Source organism: Parasteatoda tepidariorum, chromosome 7, assembly GCF_982258835.1.
Source record: "Parasteatoda tepidariorum strain Cologne lab strain chromosome 7, Ptep-v5.0, whole genome shotgun sequence".
Classification (NCBI taxonomy): domain Eukaryota; kingdom Metazoa; phylum Arthropoda; class Arachnida; order Araneae; family Theridiidae; genus Parasteatoda; species Parasteatoda tepidariorum.
In genome coordinates this window covers 50,215,988-50,229,119 of record NC_141761.1, presented here as the reverse complement: position 1 = coordinate 50,229,119, position 13,132 = coordinate 50,215,988, and positions in this window count along the sequence as shown.

Here is a 13,132-nt window from a genome sequence, read left to right as displayed (position 1 = left end):
CAAGAAACGTCTGTTATTATACCGAAAAATTTAACTGTTCTTTAGAAATTGTCAAGCATTGTAAAAATTGATGTATGCATATTTTGCATCTGCTAAAATCAACTCGCAAAGAAAACGGGGGAGGTACCTAGAGAATTCACCGTTCAGTCTTGTTTCAGCTCTCTTGGTGTTTAATTTATTTGACCTTAAAAGGATTTTTTTTCGAGAAAATATGCTGCGAATCAGAAGAAGAAAAAAAAGAACAAAAGTGTTTAAAAAATTTTTTAATATTATTATGAAGGAAATATGCTCTGATTTGTGTCACGCTATAATATATTTATTGACATTATATCGAAAAACTGAAGTAGGTAAATTTTCTAAACGTATTAGAAATTTTTTAAAGTATAGTTGCATGTAAGTTTGACATTGTCCATCCTCATTTTATCCCCTTCGTGTGTTCATTTATAAGAATTAAATTATTTTTCGTTATATCACTAGATAAGACATTGCTAATCATATAATAATTGCAAATTAGTAACTTAATGTTTAACTGATTAATTCCTAAACATATTTTTAGTCGAAAAATCAGTGAATATAAAACTACAATTAAATAATCTCAGAAATTACGTGCGATTGATTGTTTTAATTATCTTCCTCTGAAATAGAACTCGCTTTAAATTTTCAGTTTCAATAAGTTGACCTAACTTTGAGACTAATCCATGCCAACTAAAATCACATAGGACTTACTAATCTACTCAGATTCAGATTAATGCATCCCTGAACTTTGCCTAGAGTTGATTAGTTAACTTTAAAGGTGAGGAGGGATTTAATACATCCTACAAACAGTAGATGTATGGCGCTATGTGTTTAGTTTTATCAATACTTACCAGCCCTTTTTCGTCTATCATTATAATAAAAGAATGTTTATATGTGCCACGATGGTATAAATTTATTAAAGTTGTATCGATTATATCGAGAAATAAACGTATATGCAGTAATTAGATTTCAACAACGTATTAAATAATGTTTAATGTATAATTGTTTGTAAGTTTGTCATTTGCCTTGGTCTTTGTATCCCCTTCATGTATTAATTTTTAATAATTGAATTTTCTTCTTCTTCTCTAACCGAATTCGCATTCAATTTCCATTTTCCGTAAGTTAACCAGAAACTGAGCAAATGCATACTAACTAAAATGATATTGGATCTACTAATTTACTCAGATTAACGCATGTCTGAACTTCTCCTAGAGCTGCTTATTTAACTTTGCAGGTGAAGGGGGATTTAGTACATTCTTCAGACAGTAAAAGTATGTCGTTATGTGTTTAGTTTTATCAGTACTTACTAGCACTTTTTGTGGCAAAAAATCTTGACAACTTCTGTCTTAAATTAAGTAGTTATATTCAAGTCTTTGGCTTTCTTTAAAAAATTATTCTTATTAAAATTTTTAAAAATATTCAAAAAAAACTTGATTTAATAGAGACTATACCGTTTCAGATGTGAATTTTAAGATTATCGTTAACTATTCGCTAATCTTTTATTAAACTTACTTCCCATTGATTCTTATTGTGTCATACATTACACTTTCCCAAGTTTAAATTTCATTTTAAAGTACATTTGGTTTCTTAAGCCCATGTAAATATTATTATTACGGGATGATTTTAATATGATTTTTTTTTTGAAAATTATTATCTCTTAAAAAAACAAGGATGAATGAGAAGGAATTTTGGGGTTGGAGAGTGGAGACTCATCGGTCAAAAATATTTTCTTTAAATAATGGTTTAAAGTTACACAATTCCTCAGCAACAATCACTTGATTGTGTTATAAGAAAATCTTGTAATCCGGTTGCATAAAGTAAATTCTCATTTTCATTAAAGTAATACTCATTTTTCCGGTTGCATAAAGTAAATTCATTAAATGTTCAATTTTTCAACTCAATTTCACAAAAACACTTTTAAAATTTCAAGCAAATTATAAGTGTCTATTTGCTTTCAAAAATTAGCTATTCGTAAAAATTTAATTGATAAAAAGTTCAAACGAGTTGTTAATTGTAATGCAAAATAAATTTGATTTACTATAAACTTCTTTATAAGATTTTTCTAATAATTATTATAATTATTTCACTTTGAAAATAAAAGAATCATTTAAAACAAGATTTCGAATTCATTAAACATATTATTATAATGAACTTACATGTGAATATACGAGCGAATTATGTAATATATTTTTTTCTACAGAATAATATTTTTAATATAATTTTAACAATAATATTATAATGCTTTTTCCTGATAGACTTAAATCAAATGTGAAAAAATAAACTTGAAATTTTAAATATTGAGCTTCTGCTGATATTTTATCCACATTATCAAGTAGAAAAATCCTGAAATATATCAGACTTAATACAAACAGCCAAAGGCTATCGTTGTTTGCATCAGACTAAATCAATCTAGGCAGCTTTTCCATTTCATATCAAGAGATTTGTTCGTCCAATAAGTACTTTACTACGATTCCCTTTTATATTTCTAGCTGAATGATTGGAATCGCTGCATTTCATGGGTGACTCAAACTTTACATGTACTTACATGTTTCTGTCAAACCAATAAGTTTGTTTATATTTAGACATTTAATTGCTCAGAAGATGTTTCAAAAATATAAATCATTATTCTGCAATATAAAAGTAAAATAATATTTTCAAACCCATTATAAGTATATGAAAAAAGCATGGTTTCCATGCATAAAATTGTAATAACGTATTCTCGTTGTGTATGGTTATATAGTTACTTTTTTTAATATTTCTTAAGGTTTACAAAGGTTGTATCAAACAGTTAATTTCTTTACAACAATTAAAATCTTTACATATTTAAATTCTGTAAAATGTAATTCATAAAACAAAAATTTTCTTTAAAAATTACTATAATTTTTATAATGACGTAAATTGAACTTTCTAAGGAGGGTAAAAAAAAAGCAAACTCTCGAAACATTGGTAAATCAATAATGTGTCGCAGTTTCATTAAGAAGTTGAAAATCAGAATTTTCCAAACGTTTTATCGTACTTTTATCGTGTAATCTACTAGTACTTTTACCTTTACTTTTATCGTGTACGTAGTAGTACTTTTACTTTTACTTTTATCGTGTACGTACTAGTACTTTTTATCGTGAAATCTATTTTTACTATAAAAATTATCGGAACAAAGAATATGATTTTTTTGTAATTTTTACAGTAGTATTTTCTATGACATCACTAAATGGATTACAGATGATACACAGACGATATACCTAGAGTGTCAATACGTTTTGCCCCAAATTGGTCTTGAATTTTTTACAGTGTAGACAAAAACTCGTCTAGATTACAGAAAATGAACAGATAGCTCATAATAAATATAAAGCAAGTAAGACAAAGGTTTCTCAAAAACCATAAATAAGCAAGATTTATTACCCTTTCTATAACTCGACTTATAATATTGCAAATAGTTTAAGTCTCTTTTCCCTATAAGCTATTTCGATAGTAATAAAACATTACTGTATTGTTATAAAACGTTAAACATGGAATAATTTAAAATGTACTTAGAAATTTTATAATATTTCGGCTAAAATAAGAACAACAAATAAACTTATATTTAGTGGGTTTTTATTATATTTAATTGAGAATATTACATTTAATTGGGAATGAAAATCTCTGTGGTTAAATTTCGGGTTTTGAATGTTTCAATCTTATATAAGTTTGCAATAACTTGAGTCTAAAAAGTACAATTCACCATAATCCCATATCTGCGTTCGATGTGATTAAAATGCAATATATTATTATTTAGTACAGAAATAAAAGTAAACTATGAATATGAAAATCATAAAATAATAAATTTAAATTAAACTAATCAGGGATATTTTTATTTCATTTTATCATACCGAAAAATAAGTTTTAAGGCATTTATAGTTAATATATTTGCAGATTTGTAAAGACATTTCTTGGGAATCCGAAACTAGTTTCACAGTTAATTTATTAAGTCTTTTGCCAACAGAAGTTGATTGCAAATTTGTAAATTTATGAATATTCGAACAGTTTTGTCTCCAATTCCCCCAATGTTTACATATTGTGATCATAGATATCAAATTAAATTGTTATTTAAATTTACAACGAAGAATTTCTTTTCTCATTATTCCATTTATACAATAGATTCTCAGAATATTCAAAAACCGTAAAACAAATACTTATGAAATCAATCTTTTCTAATACACCAAGAATTTTAGAAACCATCTTTACTTTGACAAATCGACCAGAATTTCCATAACTATTTGTAAATTTCCTTGCCTCCAAAATAGTTACATTATTCTAAGGTCAAAGTGTACACTCTCTACTTAAATTAGAAATTCTATTCTCTACTTTCCTGAACGATTTCTAAGCAGATGGAATATATTTATTCTCGACTTTTGATTCATATATTTTATTAACTAATCAATAAAACAGGATATACTGAGGAAACACTTTTAGTAAAATAAATCCACGTAAATTTCTCAAACTATTTTCACAATGCATAATTTTCTTTGCCTCTAAAATAGTTACGTTATTCTAAAGCTAAAGTATACACTTTCTACGAAAATTAGAAATTCTATTATCTACTTTTCTGAACCATTTCTGAGCAGATGGAAAATATTTATTCTCTACTTTTGACTCACACATTTTAGCAACTAATCAATAAAACAGGAAAATGTTTCAAGAGCAATTATAATAGGATAGAACTTTGACAAATATTTTGCGATAATTTGTCGCTTACTCATACTAAACAACAAATTAATTTTTGTTCTTATTTTGTTGTGGGGATAATGTATTCGATTAAATAAACATAGAAAGTATTTCTCTCTTTAAATATTACTCAATACAAATTTTAAATTAAGGAATTAACGTGAAACATTAAATCAAACTAAGTTATAGAAAGTTTAAACTAAATTGTATGAAGCATAATAGTAAATTCATTCTTTGATTTAAGTTTATAGTAGAAAAAACGAAATGATAATAAACATAAAACACATCAAATTTTTGATATAGTTTTTTTCAATGTAATTTTCCATTAATACCAAGCAAAATATTTTTTTAGTTATTTGTTTCTAAAGTTTAATATTAAATCCAAGAATTTGAATAATTTGGGACAATATCAAACATTCCGTTTGCAACAAGTTTGAAGATTTTGTTTATATATTTGTTAGTCTCAAAATATGTAAAAATAAATTAGAGCAAAGTAAAGAAAAAGCTAACAAATATTATACAATTTATTAAATGATGAATAATAATAAGCTTTTTAAAAAGGACATATTTTGGTGAAAAACATTTTTATGTAAGCAATACGAAGTTTCTACGAAGTGTGCTGTTGAAAATTCTAGAAACTTGTCATAAATATACCAGTAAACTATACTGATGTTTACCTGATATGAAGAGGTTTTCTTACAAACAAATATTGCTTATCACTATATTGCCTTCAACTCTCAAGTTTAACTCGCTATAACTTATACCTTATAGTTCACATTTGATGTATAAACAACTCAACAGTTTATAATACACTGTTAGAAAGTCCATTCTAAAATTATGGTAAAGTAACTGACAACAGTATGTCCATCCAATTAACCGTAAAGGGTACAGTAAAGAATATTTTTCACTTTAAGGTTTAGAAACCGTTTACAATTAGTATGGTTCTCCTGTTCTGTCGGTCATGACAGATTTGCCTTCTTGGTTATAATATGTACATGGAACTAGGTTTCTTTAAATGGGCCTAATTGGTGCGATAAAATTCGAGTTGCTTAAGCATATTGAGTAAAAGCAGAAAATAAATAGTTTTTCTATCAGTTAACTATTTGAGTGCCATCATATTTATAATAGTGTGACTGTTTTAGTTGAATATGGTAAAATAACATTTAAATAAATTCCTATTTAACCTTTTTCCAAGAAATAACTGACAGTGTAATTATTTTTAACAGGATATTCTCTTAAAACATTCTCCTGTGTCTAGTATTCCTAGACATGTCTAACTAGTGTCATATAGAATTTCTCCTGTTCTATCTAGAGATCAATCTTTATCAATCATGTGTTTTGTTTTAGTTCTTCTGTTGTAGAGGAAAATACTAAGAAAAATGTCGTAAGAAAAGAAAGGAAATGCATTTTGATCGAAGTGGCCACATCTATAAGAGCAGAGCAAATACAGATAAATAAAGTTAATGATTTCTGACGTCCTTCTTTTGCAGAGGATATTATAATATTGATCTCTACTCTATAAATATAACTATCAGGATTTCGTACTAGTGAATGTTTTATATTTACATTTATATAGTATATCTAATCCTTTATTCTACCCCATTGTAAGCATTATTTTAATGTTGTTGTATTATTTCTGTAAAAAAAAAGTTATTTCTTTATATATCAGAATATAGAATAAAACTGTATAAATTTCTTTCAGAGACATTTGTAACAAATTGTCTTTCTAGTCATCTTGACTTTTACATTTACTTAACGTTATAGCTTTATAGCTTTAGTTAATTAAGCTTTATATTTATTTCCTTTATATTATATTTCTTATACATCTATTTTATATTTATTAACTGTTATATTAACAACAGCAAATGCTAAGTTGCCAATTTTCATTTTATATGCAGATAAAGATTTGAAAATAAACATGTGTTACGATAAATAATTAAATAAATTTTGCTTGAATAGATCTATAATCATCTTAGAATCAATTCATCATATTTTCTTACTTAGAGGCGTTCAGTCATTATCCTTTCGCACTTGACCAAGCACATGTAACAAGTGTACATAGGTTTGTCATTTTATTTCGAAGATTTTTATGAATTGAGCTGTATCAAATATTTTAAAGATCCTGAATTGTTTCTTTTCTCTTTCCTGTAAATGATTATTTTTTCCACCAAACTACTTTTAAATTGTTTGTTATTAAGCTTCAAAAGATAATTAAAGTTTAAAAAAATACACTCCTTCGAAAGAAATTCCATTTTTAATAAGCAAAGAATTTATTTTGACGCTCACAATAAATTATAAATGGTTGAATTAATATAAAATAAATTTATTCATTTTCTGAAAAAATATTCTGTCACTAACATGCAGAAATGTAATATCACTCGAACTGAATATCATTGCGAAAGGTGCTTCGTGCCAAAGACAAGCATCGAGACAGAAAAGAAACGATTGAATCTGAAACAAATAAATTTCAGAATTCGAATCAGAAAGCAAATCGTGATTTGTAAACTTCAGAAGCTTAACTTTTCCAGAAGACACTAAGTCAATAACTCTTTTTTTTTGTCCTAAACGATTGATTCTTTTTTTAAAATCCTGTAAGATGTCAAAAACTGAAAAGAACTAGAAATGACTTTCCTGTCTCGATCCAAGTTTGAAGCTGCCATCATGCATTGTTTTTTCTTGAAAAAAGTATTAAAGTAAAGGCAAAATCCCTTATTTTTCTCATTCACATTTAATCAGCGTTTTCTAACTAGATAATTCTATTTCAAAATTTTCTTTTCCTGCCTGAAGGAAAGCCTGTCAAATATGTATACTTCAAACGTCAAAAATTGTATATTGCAACAAAAAAATGACTGTTTCTTAAACAATTGCTTAAAATATGATAAAAATGTACTTCTTAAATTCTATATAAACAATAGTACGTTTGCTTACAGCCGAATAGGCTATGTTCCAAAATAGTAAAATTTTTATGCTTTTATGCCTCCTTAATAGAAAATAGAAAAAATAGAATATTTTGATAACTTTTTTTCCAGTAATCAGATTTTTACGTATGTAACAGTTCACGAGTTAAAATTAAATATAATAATTAATTTCTGCAGAAGATATAATTTATGAAATCATATACAAAAACTTACTTTTTATGAGTAAATATGTTTTTTTTTTAGCAAAAATAGCTTTTTGACCCTAAAAATTTGAGTGAACTCGCAATCTGGAAAATATAGTTTAGATAGTTAATGCAGGTAATATGTTGAGAATATGGTCCTCTAAAGTTTTTGTTAACCATTTTCAAACTCATTTATTCAAAAAAAAATATTAGTTTTTAATCTATCCAAGAGATAACGGAACCAGTGAAATTGTTTTAGGGAAATTTTTTGTTTTGATATTTAAATTAACATCGTTAAAGTGAAGTGTGTCTTACAATTCGAAAAATTTTCGACCATTTTTTAAATAAGTACTGAAAAACATTAAACGTTAGTTTAAAAAATATGCATGGTTATTTTTAGGTACATAAGTCTTATAGTTTTGTGCTTTTTTTAAATTTTTTTTTCTTTCTTTTTTTTATTTTCCAATGGTTTTAGAGATATAGCGAATTGAGAGGAAAATCAATTGACAAATGCCCAAACATACGATCTGTCCTTTCTAAATTATTAAATTATTGGGTTCCCATTTTCTACACCAGGGGTTTCCAACTGGCGGCCCGGAGGCCGCATCCGGCCCGCGAAGCCTTTTTTTTGTGGTCCGCGAACTAAAATATATTAGTTGTTATTTTTTTGCGGACAATTTTCGTAAAAAATCTATATGAGTTTAAAATACTTTTCTCGCTAATAAAAAACTAATCTCTTCGTTTCTGTGAAATTTAACATACCAACGGTGCAAAGAAATTTATTTCTCAGGTTTTGCATCCAAGAAAATATTTAATTCAAATACAAAAATAATCGTGTTTGTTGCTCTTTTTTATTTCAATTTTTTGTATTTTGTGAATATAATTTAGCATGTGCGTATCAGAAATTTTTTCGAAGAAATTCTCCAATTTAACTTTTTGAAACTACTCATTTTGAACGAAAATATTTACGCACACATTTGTAAATTTAAAATGTAAATATCTATTCACTGATGGTTGCAGCAGACAAGCCTCAATTTTCTTATTGAATATTTTGTATGCTACTATGTGAGTTTTAATACCAAACTTTTTAAAGTTTTATATCTTAACAATTCGATATCTGTTGCACTTTAATTGTTCAATACATTGGTGCACATTACAGTTATTGTAGCCCAAATTTTTATTATTTATTTATTATTTTTTTAAATATTATTAATAACAATTAAATATTTTTAAAAATATTCTTCTTATTTTAATTTGTAACTCAATACTTTTGTTTTGTACAACTTGGTGAAAGACTGACTGTAATATTTAATATTCCTTCAAACATGAAAGAGTCCTACATAAAATGTTGATAAAGTTGCGGCCCGCCATTTGATTTGTGTTTTTAATTGTGGCCCCCGGCCTCATGTAAGTTGGAAACCCCTGTTCTATACGGAGACTACTCAACATGTAAAGGTCAAAAATCCTAATCCTCTCGAAAAAAGACGAATCGCTAAATGATAAGGTGCTTTCAAGTCTTATTTTGCAGCCCACGATATCGCTCATGGGCTGCAATAGCGGCACAACTCAAAACATCAAGTTTTGAGATAAGTGGGCTTAAAGTTTTCATTGCTAAGCAAAATGCATAAGAAATGCTTTAGTGTGCTTAAACGAAGATTACCTTCAAGTTGAATTGTGGGTTGTGCTAGTATTGCTGCTGAAAGAATGTGTATTTTCATCTCGTATTTGCACCTGTTCTTTGTCCAAAACGCGTGTTTGAGTTGTGCCACTATTGCAACCCATGAGCGATATCATCTACCCAAATTTACTCAAAATATTAAAACCATTACTCAAGCCATTAAGATTATCTCACAGATCCAAAGATATTAACACGTTATGTTTTCCATTTTGTACACTGTGCATTTCTTTATTTCATTTAAGTTCCATATTTACAGTCCAGCGGACGTAGTCTTAACCAAGGTTTGATGACCTATGTTTACAGCCGAGTGTCTCACCGGACTAACTTCTCTGATTATATCTGACTGGTTCGGAATCAACTTTAATGCCGTGGATTATTTCAGAGATGGAACAAAGTCTGTGTATGATTTGGCGACAGGCGAGTATGATGCGGAGGATAAGAATTTACTACCACCATTTTCAAAGAATTTATCTGTCCTCCCATCTAGCTTATCACAGCGTAATGTGCGCATGCGCCATTATTATGATTGGATCATCGTTAGGAATGAATTTCAGACCGTCGCTAATGTTTAATGTATGTCTATTGCAACATAGGCTAAAACATAATTATTTTTACATTAAATTTTACAAGTACCATTTCTACTGCTACTTTTTATCCTTTCAGCAATAAGGCATCCAATAAAATCTGACAGAATTTCAAGATGTCTTAAGGCACTTTATTTTTTCAACAACAGGAAACAAATTAAAGTTGTGAACTTTTTTTATATTTAACTTGAATGCCTTCAAAAAGTACAGCTTGAGATTTATTCGACCAAGTTTGCGACCAAAGCGAATTCTTACTCCAATGTTACTCTCAGAACATTATGATAAATTGAATAAACTTTGTAACAAATGTCTTCTAAGCATGCTGTATAAGAAATATTAACAGCATAAAGAAGAATAAAGAAGAAAGGAAGAAAATATACAAAGATAATGAATCAAAAAGAATATTAAAATATATTAAAATAATATACATTTAGAGTTTAAACAGAAATACTAATTGAGATTATGAATAAACAAATATGTTTTCAAATTGTTGCAGCTGTTATAATTTTATAAAATTGTAATAATGCTAATTTAATGTTAAAAAAAGATAAAAGATAATGGAAAAACTAGAATATATTTCAATGGTAATAATAGTTGATTAACTCATTAAGTTTTTCAACGTAGGCATTTTTTACATATTGCATAAAATTATTTTCTCCGGAACAAAAAAAAGACATAACAGAAAAAAAGTCTAATTAATGATTATTATGGTGAATGTTTAATAATTTCAAATTAAAGTATTCTGTACTAATTTTTGTATACATCCCTGAAAGCATTCTTAATGGATTATATTTATCAACATTTTTATTCCCAGCTATTTTGATTTTAGAATCAAGGAATTGTAAATAAAATTTACGAAAAACTAAGCCCTTTTTCTACTGTCCATCCATTAAAATTCTTTTTAAAATATTTTTCTACTACTCGATCTGTCTTTGTCAAAAAAAAAATAGAAATTAAAACTAAAGTTGTAAAAGGAACAATAGAACTTTTTTTAAAAGCAAGTATGACAATTATTTACTTAGAGAAGAAACGAATTTTTGTATTTGTTCTAAAAGCTCTTTTACAGTTTAAAAAAATTATCTTTTGAACATTTTTACGTATTCATTACTTCGTAAAAACAAAGTTGGTGGAAAAATTACCCAAATATCAAATATAGAGTTTTTGTTTAAAATAATTTTTTTTTTTAAAAATACATCTATTTTTCAACTATAATTCTTCTTTTAACACTCTAAACTTTCAAAACATTATCTGAAAACTTCATTATTTACTTGTAACCTTTTGAACTTAGCTATTGTAATATTTTTATTTAGAAACAAAGTTATGCACTAAATATAAAGATATAAGAGTTAAATACTGACTAAATAATACTTAAAAAATAGTTAAGAAACCCAGAGTTATTTCACTACAATGTACCATCGTTTTCATCAGTACCCGTTTGAGAAAGATTTTAAAAATAATCGCTCGCAATGCGAGGCAATCGTGAATTAAATCATCCAAATAATCAGAGGCTGAGCTTGATTTTTCTTAGAATTGTAAGTCAAATTTGTTTGTCATAGTCCAAACTTGTTTTTGGAAACATAGTTATAAGTTTAAGTTGCATGAAAAAATTTAGAAAATGCCTACACAATTTTACATTGCAAAATTCTATTTGTTTGTGCGTGCAAATATATAAAATCAATTTCGCTTGTAACTCTGAATGCGTAAACATCTTTCCATAAACACCATATTTCCATAAATAATCACATATTTCACGAATTTTATGCTGTAAAATAGTACAAATGCTGCGGAACTACTTTTTACTTTTTCTAGCATAAGCAGAGGAAAGACGATTTTTTTACTGGAATAATGCTACACGTTTCACTAAGAAAGCATAGTTTAGAAATTCACTTCACGATTTTTTAATGTATTTTCTTGATTTATAAGCAGTTTTTACTAATAACTTTCAATGAAATAGTGTAGAGTACTTTGATGTTGAACTTAATTTTTTTCAAGCATTCTGCAAAATAATGTACTTTGAGGTTAAACGTAATATTTTCGTAGCATTAACAGATGAAACCCCAAATTATTTATTGAAATCTAATTTTATATTTTGCATTGGAATCGTACTTTGAATATTAGTTCCACAAGTTTGATGGAATCGTACTTCGCAAATTAGTTCCCCAAATTTGACATGTCAAAAATAATATTCTCTTGAGCAAGTATAGTTCTTAAAGAAATCTATCTTCAAAATTAGGCAGCTAATTCTGCAGGCAACTTTATGCCCTGGATAAATTGGTTAAGACTAAATGTTTCTTGATTAGTTTTTAAAAACATTTTATATTATTTCTAATAAAATGGTCACATCACTTTTTCAGAATGTCAATCCTCCATGAAAAGTGAGAGATGTGCTTTAGTGAGGATAAAATGCTCTTAAAAAATAGCAATTCAAATATTATATATATTATATACTAATAATAAGCTGATTTCAGCTATAAAATTAATTTGTTAATTTAGTTTAATTATTTTAGTTTATTATTTGCTAAGTTTATTTATTATTTATTCAAGAGACTGTCTCTTAGTTTTAGATAAACTTTTCATTTTAAAACCCTTCAGTTAGTTTGATTAGATTTCATTTTGAATCCTTTTATGTTCTTAAAAGTTTGGTTTTTTTCTCCAGATGATAATAACTTTTAGTGATACTCGTAGCATGAACGGGAAAGTCGAGTATAAACATTCGAAAATTTTCCTGATACCTTTAGGTATGAAGATGGTAGGTGAGGGGGATCATTTGGATGCCATTCACCAACTTATCTGAGGCATGTTTAATTGTTAGCTACCAATAAAACAGAAAAAATACTTCTGGGAAACAGCAGTAAATTTCGACTAAAGCTTTAAACGAGATGCCCAATGAAGAAAACCTTAAGTTAAAAAATAAATAGTTCGAAAACAAGGAATAGAAGAATCAAACAAACGAAACGTTTATTGGTGAAGAAAATTTTATCCTTTAATTTGGAATTAAATGACAAAAGTTGCTATCAGATTGCTGTACACTACACAGATAGAATGAAGGGAGAA